Here is a 14,028-nt window from a genome sequence, read left to right as displayed (position 1 = left end):
CACTTGAAATAACCCACAAATCAATACCTCACCGTTAGCATGTGCTCACCAACTTCCAGTGGCAGCACTTCATTTAGGTAATGGCCTAAAGAGCCAGTGGGAAAAGAGCGGACTGACATGGCAGCCCCACGCAGCACACACAGCAGAGTGCACTTAGAGTGCAGACTAAATCAGGGCCAATTAGTGTGTCTGTGGTCCACAGCAGCTGGGCTAAGTCGGGGACAGAGGGCTCTGGACTGGAACTGAAAAATTGTGGCAGTCTTTCCTGAAAGATATAGAGAAGGGGGATGCGAGGGAAAGATAGAAAGAAGACAGCGGCCCACTGTCGGTCAAAGAACACAGTGCACTATTTTTCTGCTAACCTTGCCCGACATCAATCACGCAAGCTGGAGGTAGAGTGAGAAGTCAACTCGGCCACTGAGGAAAAATATCTGTAATGACTGACACAGGGGCTTGTGTGTAGACCTCTACCTCGATGCTTTTATGTAGACCAGCTGATGAAAAAAACGTTCATTATGGACTTGTTGACTGTTATGTGATTTCTTAATTTTTACCCTATGAATATGAGCTTTGAAGCCAACTATATCCTAAAAGATAATGCACACACTTTTAACATATGTGTCTATGGACCACAAATCCAGTCTTAAGTGTCGATTTTTCTAAATTCATACCTTATCTGAAAGCTTTCCATTAATGTATGGTTTATTAGGATCGGACAATATTTGGCGAGATACAACTAATTGAAAATCGGGAATCCAAGGGTGCAAAAAAATCTAAATACTGAGAAAATTGTTTTTGAAGTTGAGTTCTTAGCAAAGCATATTACTAATCAAAAATTAAGTTTTGATATATTTACGGTAGGAAATTTACAAAATATCTTCATGGAACATGATCTTTACTATTATAAGAAAAATCAATAATTTTGACTCATACAATGTTTTTTTTTTTTTTTGGCTATTGCTAAAAATATACTCCAGCGACTTAAGGCTGGTTTTGTGGTGCAGGGTCACATATGTACTTATTGAAATTGAATAGTCTTTCTCCTCCAAGAAAACAGACCAAATAAGCATTGGCTAATCAACCTGCACTACACAGATTGTTCTCAGTCTCCCTAATGCTGATGTAGCCAATTAGCAAGTATAAAGTCATGATTCATTACCGTGACCTAACTTAATTAAGATTGCAGAGATATTTAATGATATAGCCATAAATATTTTAGTTTTATTTGTTTACACTTTAACTTATTTCACTTAGTTACCTTGGCCATGAGTTCAATTTTTTATTTTTTTTCTCATGTAATATTTTTAACCATTTCACGAACCATTTTTAATGTTTTTTTGCTAAAAAAATAATCAAATCTAAAGTCAATTAATAATTTTAAGTGAATTTAATCATAACACCATTGTCTTAAAAAAAGTTATCAATTTTAAGAGTTGAAGTGATCGTTGGATGATGGCAAAATATAATTACAAAAAAATAGGGCATGCTCAACTGAATATCCAATACTGACTGATATTGACAAATTAGAAAATCAGTGTAGTACTAACATTTCATTAGTGCATTCCTTAAAAAACATGTCCGCATATGTCAGGAGACAGAAAACTGCGTTTACACAACAAAATGAGTTTGATTCACTGTGGCGTGTGCATCCCCATCTCAAAAGTGGTTGTCTTTGGGAAGCATCTTGGCAGGGGCCATTAGATGCTCTGGCATCTCAAGCATCCTGGAAGGACAGAGCCGCTGCCACGGGGTGGTAAGAAGATGATGTGGAGAGCTAAGTGAAGGTATCTTCAGGACAAAGAGCAACCGCAGTGGGACAATGACTGTGAACAATCCGAGCGTTTTATTCATCCCGCTGTTGTCCTGAGCTGGGGCTATCATGCATAAGCACGCCACCACAAACAAACTGCAGCCTGGGCGCCTCCACTGTTTCAACCTGCAAATTCCTTTGGCTTGTTTGAAAGGGAGAAGCATCCCATTCTGTCAATGTCACCGCGGATATTCCTATATACAATGCAATTGAAGATAAGCCTAATCTTGCACACCCACACGGCATCTTCATTTTTTCCCCTATCAAAGCCGACAGTATGTACAAACCAGAGGATTAGCCACAGACTTCTATCCTTTGGAATAAACTCAAGCACAGTATGTGCAAAGTAAACCTAGCAAGGACAAAACACAAATATTGTTCGATGTATATTTAACATATTAAATATAAAATAAAATAAAAATACCAATACCATGCATGCAAAATATGAAGGAACATTTGATATTAAACGTCTACTTAATAACAAACCATTTAAATGCAAAAAAAGTGCACTACTTATGCAAAAATGTTTCCGTCTGTTTCATGCTTTTTCACTAAACCAAGGCACAGTCATGCTTTCTAATATGAATAAGATTAGATATACATGGTATTAGAAGATTTCTGTTGCATAAATACAGGGTTCATAACATCTGTGCTGGTGCATGGTGCCATTTGTGTTTACAAATTGAAGTAAATGGATTATGGAGGCCTTCTTTACAACACAGAGATTTATAAACAACACACAATTCAATGTAGGAGAAATTTCACGACCAAAATTGCATACTTCCCTTCTAAATAGTACGCGAAAAACAGTATGTGAGGCGAGTAGTATGTCCGAATTCACAGTATTCAGAAAAACAGCAGGCGAAAAGTATCCTTCCTGATGACCTACTTCTTCCACCCAGATTCTGAATTGTGCATTCGATGGACACTTTACTATCCCATGAGGCCATAGGAGAGGAGTTATTAATGCCAATGAAATGACGCAACTGACGCTGGTAGGTCATGTGACAGTAACAACATGGCTGATGTAGTACGTCCGAATTTCATTCATAATACCCATAGTCATACTATATATAACATACTTTTTTAACGGTCATGAAGTAAATTCAAATTCAAAGCTAGTGCCTACTCAGACAGTATGCGATTCTGGACGCACCGTTTATGAGCTAATATCCTCCATGGCATTCAAAAGCTGCCTGTGTAGATTAAAAAACAGTATTCAAAGTAGCCTATGCGTGAAGCTGTTGTGCTTTAAGAACACAGATTTAAAACCCAAATACCCTTTTAAAAGCTCAGGCGGAACACAAACAAAAGTTATAAATAAAAAATGATATTCTTATTTATAGAATAGAGAGTTCCGGTCTGACAGTTTTTTTTTTTTTTTGACGAAATTTAAATGTTTGATGAAATTAATTTATTTTCATCACATCAGTGGAAGGTCTTAATTCAGCTTTCTTATTTTAATACTTGGCTTTACGGCTGGTAATTGTATGATTTGAATATTTATTTATTTTTGCTCCTACTATAAATAATCCATGCAACACACGGCCTGGCTGCCAAGCTGGCATCACTTTCTATTTAATCTTGTGAAACAGTCACTTTATCTCCTTGCTCAACCTGGGGTTTATCTTTTGTTGTGGCACCGTACTATTGATGTGGAAATGTTTACAAAGCAATATACACTTGCCCCATTTAGCGAAAGCGAGAGTTCAAGATATGAATATGATCATTTTATCATCTACAGCGTGCTTCACTCAGTCATTGACTTAATAACAGTTTTCTTTAATGGCTCCTTTGCCTAGGACGTCGCGTCTGGTTAACAATGCTGCAGTAAGGAGGCAGCATTTCTACGTAGCGTCAGGAGAGCAGTTTTTGTTTTGTTTTGTTGTGTGACTCGGTGCAGAACTATCGAGCGTGGTATTCTCCTTTAACTCCCTGTGGGGTTGAGAGCGGAGCCCCCGTTACATCGGCATGTGCTCCATTATCATTTCAATACAAGAATGACACATCGGTATGCGGCGGAATGCTACGTTTCTATTTCCACTCCACAAACGATAGCAAATGCTGTATGCCTGTTGTGAGGTTTCCCTGACACCCCACCACCCCCCACCCCTTGCCCTGCCTCAAGCGAAACAGCAATGCTAGCAACTAGTGTAATGTGTGCCGCGAGGCCCCGGCAGCACAGGACAGACTAAGACTATAACCAGTTACATAATCGCCACAATAAACACCTTCCGATTGTGCTCAACACACAGCACTTAACTCCCACTGACGATAACGGAGGACGCAGCAACCCTTCGCCAGCTTGCAAGGGAAATAAAAGAGGGAGCGATCTAACTCCATACTTCATTCTCACACTTAAGGGCCATGCATTTTCCAAATGATGAAACATATAATCATTGTGGCCCAGGGATATTTTACAGCTAACGTACATGGTGTTTGAACAGTCTGGATCTTTGTTAAGTCATGGGGAATGATCATGTATACCAAATTGTGTACTTGTTTTATTTCCAGCATTTTTTTTTTTTTTACATTCATGAATTAGTGTTGACTTATATTCAATATATTCATTTTAAAATGAATACTGTGATTTATTTTTTAATGCAAATCTATTTAAAAGATGAAAAAAGAAAGAGAAAATGTCAGACACACACATCACTTTGATTATATATTCTCTTTTCTAATTTCTGGGAGCTGCATTTGAAATGAGAGGACTGGCAGAAATCTGCATGATGTATTCAGCATCTAATGAGTGGCGGGGTGAGATGTAGGCACAGGGCATATGCAGTGCTCTGCGAAATCCCCTCTCCTGCACACTGTGATTATTCACCCTCATGTAGCTCTGCACTTCCTCTATTCAGTCAAGCCCACAGGATTTACCAATCCAAAGCTCTGACGGCTCGGGAAAAAGAGGCCTGTCCTCCTTCAGAAGGGCTCCCTGCTTTGAGACGCCCTTTCTCCCCGCACTGCCAGGGCTCGGGCGCACCACAACTGAGGTGCACCCATCTGTGTGCCTTGTAGGTGCTGTGGAGATAACCAGTTTTTCAAAGCAGAACCAGAACTTGCATAATGCCTCATGCACCCACGTTATGACTCACTAAATTACATAAACAGAATGTGGGGTATTCTCTCTCTCTCCTTCTTCCTCGCTTGCTTGCCGTTTTTGCTTTTTTGCTGCCATTGTTATTTCTTCCAGAACCATTTTCGACTGAACAAAGCTACTGAAAACAATGTAATGAGGGTATAAAAAGACTTGTCAGCTTATGGAGAGGATCATGTTTTCTTTAGGATGATAGTGTGGGAGACAATGTGGACTACAGTGTGGGAGATTTAACCACACACCAAAATTCATTTAACTTCAATTTGAATCTGAAAATGAGCTCTCGTTTACTACCGACTTTGTAAAAGTTTAACAATATGTAAAATGTTAAATATTGTCCAATTGTCCAATCTATTTTCCAATCAAAACACAGCCACTGAAATTAATGTTGCTTTTAATCAAATCCAAAAAGTTTTGTATATAAAGTTTAAAATGTACATAAAAACTATTAAATGACCGTAAATACTTTTAACAAGTGACATAACAGTAAACTGCTACCACATATGATGTTCCACATGAACAGCCAATTAAAACAGTTTTTGAATTATATATTCAATATAATGATATATACAATTCAAAAATATAATTCAGTGTCAAAACATGACTCTTTTGATTAGAAATGAGTGGACAGGTTTTTATTCACATTTTTACAAACACGTTTAATGTCATTAAATAAAGTGCCATAAAATGTAAATAAAAACAATTTAAAAATACATTTATATCACAACTAGCAAATACACTCCAAACTTCACACAAACAGCCAATAAAATACAACCACTGCACAAAATGCCAACAAAAACTAAATAACAATAATAAAAAATATTAATAACGATACCAATAATTAAAATAAAGTTTGCAAATACATTCCAAACCCCTACTCCAAATAAAATTACAAACCGCCAATCCAAACGCAGCCATGTTTTCAGAAATGAATATTTTTGTACATTTTTAACTGCTAATACTGCAAACCTATCTGAGAACTTTGTAAAAGTTAATAAGTACAATTACAGTCCAAAAGTGTAAATAAAAACTGTTGTTTTAACCAGGTGGCTACATTCTAAACTCCTCCCACAAATTATGTCCCACACTAACAACCAGTGAAAACACACCCATGTAGTAGACACCGGATGATGAGTCAGAGGCTACATTTTTACTTTCTTCTGCAGAATGAACACATGGATCCACACTCTTAATCAAACACATCCATACCAAACATCGATTCACAAGCGTCCCTTCATGTGCAAGACAAGTCCGAGAGTGTCATGTAAAGTGTTTTAAGGTAAACTGTTAGTTGCTATTTCTCTCGTAAGTACTTTCCAATGCAGATGTCATTATAATCATTATCATTTTTGCAGCCTGAGACAGTCATCAATATTCTAACAAAGGTTCAGAGAGGGAGGGCGAAAGCATGTGAGGGAGAGAATATCAACAAAACAAACTATAATTCCCAGCTATTTCAATTACCCATCATTAGCTTGCGTTTCCATCCCATTGCCATTCCCCCAGCAAAATCATGGTCTCTCACACACATACCCATTAGCTCTGATAAAAGCATGCCTGGTGTTTAGCAACAAAAGTAACTCGCTGCTCTGTTCGCTGACTGATCACACTATGAGACCCAGGCGTTCTCTGACATTAACACACACACACACACTCACAAACATGAACGTCCGACCACGCACCGGCACTCAACTGGAGTCCTCAGTGAGAAATTCCCTTTCCTTTGTAGGTCAGGCTTAGATGCAGGCATACTCCGATTGAAAATTTCATTAGAAAGCCTGCCTAACAACCCCCCCCACCCCACACACACTGCTTAGCCCCAGGTCCCACAACACTATATTGATTTTTATAGATACCAACTCACCCCCTCGTGACACGAGAGCTCTTGTGTGGAAGAATAGCTACCAAGCAGTGTTAATAGTGGCCGCACAGATCCATGAAGCAACACTCATGCACTCTCACACTGAAAGGAAAAGGATCATTTCAAACAGCAAGGCAAGAAACAAAAAAAAAGGCACACGCAAGGGGTAAGCACACAGAGAGAGAATGAGGGAAAGGAGAGAGAGAGAGACAGGGAGGAGAGCAAGAGAGAGAGAGAGAGATGGGAAATTAATAATCCTAGAGACAAGTCCCCTCTGTGTTATTCATCAGGCTGCTTTCTCGCATGCTGCGGAGGAGCGGAGATATGCAGATGGGAGGGGCCAACAGCACACTCCATTGGTTTGTGTGCCTCATTCCTATACATTGCAGCCAATACACTTTTTTTTTACTGTGCCGATTCGCCTTGGAGGTACAAATATACTGTAGCTGCCTTGCGGATTTACAGAGGGAAGAGAGGTAAGGATAAAAGACAAATGAGGAGCTAAAAAGTGGGGGGAAGAAGGAAGAGGAGGAGGAAGGAGGGGGCAGGCGCTGGATGAGGAACACTGCTTAGGGGCTCAGCAATGCTGCCTTCAGTTAATGCACTATTTAACTTTATTTGAGCTGACTTCCTATTTGATCCTCTGCGGTGGGGTCACTCAATTGTGGGTAATTTCTTTCTAATTCACATTGCAATGAAATTGCTGCCTATTTTCCAGAACCTATAACAATGTATAAAAAAAAGAGGAAAAACACACACGCACACACACAAGTGAAATAATGCAGGTGATGTTGGCTGGCTGCCCTTGCTGTCAGACATTACAGGCAATTCCTTGCCTCCATTTTCCATGTTACAATGAATACATTTCACAGCTCACTTGCTCTAAAGTGTGGGTGGTACAGCATAACAACCTACACCATGTGAGAGAATATCTAACACTTTCACCTCTCTCTCTTTTTCTCTGGCGTTGCAGTAAAGCGAAGCAAGTCTCCAAACCTCCACACTCAGCCAAGCTCATCAATTATTGAGGCTGCACATCGGCCCCACAAAATCTGATGCTTTAAATGTAGTTTTGTGTTACAGTCTGCGAGAGCGAAAAAGCTGATGCAGAGGAAAGGCTTATTTCGATCCCACATGCAACCGTGCCGCCTGTCAGGGCTACGTCGTATTGAACGGTCTGCGGATTAAAATCGTCTGCCGTCTTTCAGATTTTTACCGCGACAAAAAAGATGGCCGCTGAGACAGTGGCTTTGCAAATGTTACTCTTAAGTTCTCTTTATTTTAAGGATGCGAAAAAACATTTTTAAAATATGCTACATACATGATATTTTGAAAAATGTTGTAAAAAATGAAACGAAACAATCAAGCACAAAAACAAATTTCAATTTGCATGTGAATTGCTGTAGTAGCGGTGCTAGAACATTTAAAAAAAATGAGACGAATAATTAAGCAGCCAATTGTTCACAATTATAAAAACCGCTAAAAAAACGAGTAAATACAATTATTCTTAATCTTATTATTAATAATCATGCTCAGGATTCAATTTTGAACTGATTAATTAAAGACACGTTCATTAGTTTAGGATTTTACTATGTATACAATTATGTACAAAATGTTAATTTTTTTCCAATAATAATAATACATATTATAATTATTATTCATTTTTTTATTATAATTATGCTCAACCAAATCCATTGTTTGATGCTCAGGACAAAATTTCTAAAGCTAGTCAACTAGCCGTCCAATCTGACCTATCTTTAGCATATTTCAAGAGTAATTTTGAAGTGCAACGAGAGTAGAACTGCGTCTATTGTCTATTGTATGTAGATTGGTTCAATCCAGATTGGTCCTGCTCATTTAAATAGTTCAATGTGCCACAGTAATTTCACATTTTGGCTCAGAATGCGGCCACCGCAGGGGGCCTATGAACAGTCAGTTGGATGTGGCAAGGGGACAGTCATGTGAAATCGCAAACCGAATGTGAGCGGTTAGAGGCCAATCCTGGCCTTGTTGTAATCAGCTAATTAAGCACTTCAGTCAGGCCGGCGAAGGCTGCCACATTGCCCTTTGTTATCAAATTCATCATTCAATGTTTAGAAGAAAAGAAAGAAGGCAACACATACAAGAAGCCTAAAAGCTCATACAAAGCATGAGAGGGAGGTTGAGATGTGACATCTCTGTCTCTCGCTCTCTCTAACGTCTTGGGCCAGATTTGGAATCTGATACTCTTCAAATGCAAACACAAACTGCTTGGCTGATCTGCGGGATAATGGAAGCGTGGATGTGTATCAGTGGCATAACTGCGCCAGAGAAACAGACGGTAATTACCATTTCCCCCTTCTCTCACACCTCCAGTGCGCACACACACAGGAAATGGAAAATGGGCTCGGGCGATAGCGAGCCACCTAGCCTCCTCACCTCATTCCCCACCAATTCAAACTAATCTACTTCTTGATTTCAGAGGGAAATCAACAAACATTCATTCCATTGAATCCTCGCCGTTCCACATGGGGAAGGAGGGGGCTTGGAGAGTAAAAGCGAGCAATGGGAGTCCATTGAAAATGATTGTCTCATTCAGCCATGGCACACGTGGAGGCCTTTATCCAAAACTGGCTTGAAGCTCATCCAGAACTTTCTATCACATTACAAATGCTCAGCGCTGGAGTGCCTGAGATTAAACGCGGGTTAAATGTGCCTTTATGTACACTGCATAGCCTGATAATAAGCAAAGCCAAGTGGGGGCTTGGGAATTAGCTAGTTCATAAAAAACAATGCTCAAAAACATGTCCAGATCCCATCAATATTTCTAATTTGTACAATAAGAATAGGGAAAAGAGCATCCATAAGTGTTGTTTACAAGGACAGATCTGGGCGATGGCTGATGGTTCTCTCATCCACCCGTCGTCTCTTTTTCATCTCACTGGGCTTACGGAGATCCCTTCGCTTTTTATTTCTGTCATTAAATTATGTGATAGAATTAAGGATAAGAGCAGCTGGGTACTACATCAATACAAAATCAATTATATTGTCAAAACATAGATGTATGACCTGCAATTTTTCATCTGCGGTGAAAAATATCTGAAAAATCAAAAAATAAAATGGTTTATTTTTTGACGATTAATCAAAATTTTCGATCTGATCCTGAAAAGCTGTTTAGCCGCTTCCATGACATTCATATTTGTGACAACCAACCATATCAAGTAATTCAGTGACAAACAAAATAAACAACGGCCAGAGCTCGGCTCATACATTTTAAGCACTTTTGCCAGAGGAAATCGACACTAACATCATTCTCGCTCAGGGAAAATTCAACAGACCGCTGGTCTGAACAGACTGTACCGACAAAATGGCAGACGCACACAAACGGGATTTCCTCAGCATTATCTGATGCCAAAGTGTAGCCATTTTAATTGCGCTGATTCTACAAGCGTATTGCCTCATTGAGTTCAGATCTGAGATGGCCTCGGGAGCAGCGGCCGCAGTGCTGAAGGGCTCCTCAAGTCCTCTTGAAATAATTTGAGGGTGAAGTTGTGACCTCGAGCACCTGAAGTACCTTTCAATCTACTGCAGCGAGCGCTACGCAAACAACCTGCCTTCCAGGAGTAATCTCAGCTCACAATCACAGGGGTTTCCTGCACAGATCCTTTCGACGGCCTTGGGTTACCATCAACCCAACAACGTCCAAATTGCGCCACGTCCACCTGCATAGCTCCCAAAACTCTTCCCTGTATTTTGTCATTAAATGTGTCTGAAACGCTTTCAAATGACAGCATTTATAAGTGTTTTTCTCCTCTTCTATCCGTTCACTGTTGGAGCTGTAATTGACTTTATGCTCTGTTCCTGATATCTTTGACACAGCTGATGTGAGCTCTCAGCGGAGGCTAGAGATATGTCATACAATCCAATCTCCCGCTCCACTCAGATCACAGTCACCATTTAATTAAAGCCAGCAATGAACACTTTATTTAATGGCCTGGGCCCTCCCCCACCCGGCACCTCACACCTCAGCATCACACAAGCTCCTTCATGTTGTCCTACCTCAGTAAAACCCTTTAAAATCACCTTATACTATATATATATATGTGGTGACATTTTAATTATAATTTCCTGCTCTTGTCTCCTTCACAATTATCAAGCTGAATACATTTTTATATGTGCACACAAATACACTACTATTCAAAAGTCTGGGGCTAGTAAGTTTTTTTATTATTATTAATTTAGCAAGGATGCATCAAAAGCAACTGTAAAGAAATGTATCAATGTTACAAAATATTTATATTCCAGATAAATGCTGTTCTTTTGAACTTTCAATTTATCTAAGAATCCTGGAAAATGCATCAAGGTTTCCACAAAAATGGTCATCGGCACAACTGCATAACACTAGAAACAAAGCCTACTCACTAAACTGACCTGCAATATTCAATGACAACAAAGAACATTTTGGTCAATTATTATTTTGACAAAAATCTATAAAAACTAGTGTATTGTTGGAGGTCTACCAGATTTAACTGTTAGGCCATACAGTAATGTGCAAGCAAGGCGTAATATCTGTTTCTTTGGCAGGAAGATTTTCCCTTAGTGAATCTGTCACTTCCCATTTCAGTTATCACACCGTTGAGTAAGGTTCATCACACCGAAAAAAAAAAAGCCCAACTAATAAAAAGCAAAAACTATGGCCTTCAAAGCCATACAGGGCCAAGAGAGCTGATTTCTAAGAGCGCCAATTCACAGCAATAAAAGACATGGGTTGTTTCGCCCCCAGACACAAGCTGAGAATGTGGGCTAATGTGTTTTATAAACAAATAGCTTTTATATAGTGGAAAGTGGACAAAAAACACAATGGCACTCTAGGTCTCTTGCTTTTGTGTCAGAAAGGCGATGGGGGTTAACTGGCTTTTGAGCAATGAGAGCACTTTGGTACATGTCATTTTGAAGGGGTTGCAGTCCACTCAAAATCTATCATCTGAGGCCGTTCTTTCTGAGGATGTGGATCAGCACACAGAAGATTTGATTTGACAGGGTCAGGAGGTCGTGCCTAGAGACATTAATAAACTCGCCAAGTCCCCGAGACTCCAGATTCACTTGACCCAACTGCTCCGCCGCTGATCCCAACAAACCTAGCTACAAAATGAAAGTTCAACAAATATTGAGTATCAGTAACAATTTTGTGTGTCCTCAAAATATTTACATTTTTTACCCTTGAATAATGTCAACAAAGACTTTTCATTCAATCCATTCAACATCCATTCAATCTTGAACTCTTTCGCATTGATGTGATCTATCTATCCGTGATCTATCTACGCATATGCTTTGAAAAATAATAGCACACCTTTCTTCTTTCTATAAAGCAGGTCAGACAGTAACCAGCCAGCCGGACGCCTTAAGTCACTTAGCAAAATGCTAAAAAATATATTATATATACTATAGCGACAGCATAGCTAGAGAAACTGCATGTCCAGTTTTCCCTGGATATGTCCTGGCTGGGATTTCTAAATGACCAATAATGTCTGGGTTTTGCTTTTGTTTTCCTTTTGTTTCATACTTGCTGAAGGTAATTACTGAAAAGAAGTTTGACCAATAGTGTGCATAATTGACCAATTGTACATAATCTACCAATCGTGGCATGCAAGAAGGTGGGATCTACAGAGAATTGTTAAAGAAATGCAAATACACTTACACATAATGTATTAGGATAATGTTTTGAATGTAGAGAGCACATCTATATCAAAATAAAGCCAAAACCTGGACATTTTAGACAATTTAGAAATCCCAGCCAGAACATGTCTGGGCAAAACAGAACGTATCACCCCAGGCTTAGCAAAACCTTAGCAACAACTATAGTCTCAAGTTCATACAAAATGTACAAATCTAAATAAATATATCAGAACAGAGAGATAAATTAATGGGAATTGCTCAGCTAGACTCTGACCTCTGTCTTCACAAGAGCAGTACAGATCCTATAGTATTTTTGCTACAATTGCAGCACGTCTTTAACTGCAGTTTGTTCATTGAATTTCAGCTGACCTACATTCCAGGAACTTTTTGAGACATATGCTCAAAAAAAAAAAAAAAAAAAAAAAAATTCCTGAATGCTTTATATAAATATAATCTAATAGCCAAGATCAGTTGCACTCTTTTAAAAAGGAACCACAAAGAAACCCGATCTGTGCTGTGCAGAGGGGCACTTATTACCAGCAAGATGCTTATTCATGTATTCCTGTGATGCGTTAATTAAGGAAAGGATGCAAGAGATATATGATTGAGCAAAGAGAGAGAGTTAGGGAAAAACAGATTATGCGAGGCACTCTGGGACTGTCTTCTTCCAAGCAACTGCAATACGACCGAAGGGATCACGTTAACCCACTTCCATCAGACGACTGTGGAGCTGGGCTTCCAATGAAAGGAGTCGAGATTTGCCGCTGTAAGATGCTTCGTATGTGCCAGGAAACATGTAAATGCCTCTGCTGCATGTAGTAGCCTAGTGCATAGTGTTGAACAGCACAGACGTGATGTCTGCAATTAAGATGCCTCATTCAGAAGAGTCTGAGAGACGACCCTCAGGAACGCTACATCAGACTGGGGGCACTTAAAGTTCTACTGCAGTGCATCCAATCATTGTGTTTTTGTTAGCAATGGTTACCTCCAAAGAAACACATGCAGCCATCATCGCTTTGCATCAAAATGGCCTCACATGCAAGAAAATTGCTGCAAAGAATATTGGACCTGAAAGAACCATTTACCAGAACACCAAAACTACAATTGCATTGAAGAAGTCTTCGGGACGTCCCAGAGTGTCCAGCAAGTGCTAGGACCATCTCCTGAGGAGTCAGCTAAAGAATCGTGTCACAAGCAGTGCAGACCTCGCTCAGGAGTGGCAGAAGGTTGGTGTGAGAGCATCTGCATGCACAGTGAGGCCAAGACTTTTGGAGAACGGACAGCAAAGAAGCCACTTCTCTCCAAGAAAAACTGCTGGATGTACAAAGATTAGCCAGCAGAAGACTGGTACAAAGTTATTTTCTCTGATGAAGCTCCCTTCAGGCTGTTTGGGACATCTGGAAAATCGATTGTTCGGAGAAGAAAAGGTGAACACTACCATGAGTCCTGTGTTGTGCCAACATTGAAGCATCCTGAGACCATCCATGTGTGGGTTGCTTTTCAACCAAGGGAATGGGCTCTCTCATAACTCTGCCCAAAAACACTGCCATGAATAAAGAATGGTATCAAAACGTCCTGCAAGAGCGACTTCTTCCAAACATC

The 14,028-nt window shown here is 39.6% G+C and overlaps 1 protein-coding gene across 9 annotated transcripts in view; it reads right to left on the bottom strand.

Moving 5' to 3' along the window:
- The window catches only part of LOC113042980 (RNA binding protein fox-1 homolog 1-like), a 231,696-nt gene that overhangs the window by 58,924 nt on the left and 158,744 nt on the right, over positions 1–14,028 (bottom strand). The window contains exon 1 of one of the 9 annotated variants that reach the window (XM_026202108.1): positions 6,775–6,936. The exons of the other annotated variants lie outside the window; for them this stretch is intronic. The gene's annotated coding sequence lies outside the window, so the exon portion shown is untranslated. Of the gene's footprint in view, positions 1–6,774; positions 6,937–14,028 lie in introns of those variants that run through there. 9 annotated transcript variants of the gene reach the window in all.

The sequence above is a fragment of the Carassius auratus genome, chromosome 3 (genome assembly GCF_003368295.1).
Source record: "Carassius auratus strain Wakin chromosome 3, ASM336829v1, whole genome shotgun sequence".
In the NCBI taxonomy this organism is placed as follows: Eukaryota; Metazoa; Chordata; class Actinopteri; order Cypriniformes; family Cyprinidae; genus Carassius; species Carassius auratus.
The sequence above is the reverse complement of the archived record's forward strand: the minus strand, read 5'-3'. Positions and strand labels throughout refer to the sequence as shown.